The sequence below is a fragment of the Penaeus monodon genome, chromosome 25, assembly GCF_015228065.2.
Source record: "Penaeus monodon isolate SGIC_2016 chromosome 25, NSTDA_Pmon_1, whole genome shotgun sequence".
NCBI classification, from domain to species: domain Eukaryota; kingdom Metazoa; phylum Arthropoda; class Malacostraca; order Decapoda; family Penaeidae; genus Penaeus; species Penaeus monodon.
This window is the reverse complement of record NC_051410.1, coordinates 10291327-10291553: the sequence shown is the minus strand read 5'-3', so window position 1 is coordinate 10291553 and position 227 is coordinate 10291327. Positions and strand designations below refer to the sequence as shown.

At 38.8% G+C, this 227-nt stretch overlaps 1 protein-coding gene across 1 annotated transcript in view; it reads left to right on the top strand.

The window, feature by feature from the left end:
* Nucleotides 1-227, top strand: part of LOC119589537 (uncharacterized PE-PGRS family protein PE_PGRS54-like) — a 34021-nt gene that overhangs the window by 20954 nt on the left and 12840 nt on the right. The window lies entirely within an intron of this gene.

The window sequence follows — 227 nt, the reverse complement described above, 5'->3', positions numbered from 1 at the left end:
TCTCCATAGACCCGAAAAAAAAACAGTCACGAGGAAATAAAAAAAAATACAGAATCTTGCAATCAGAGACAAAGAAACATCCTCATTGCAATTTTCAACACGTCTCTCTTTCCGCATCTTCCGTCTGAATGTCTTTTCTATCGTCTGCAATGATGGTAGTCCGCGAAATGATATACTGTTGATATGGTGCAACTCGGATCAACGTGCAATTTTCGTTCCGTGTTTTT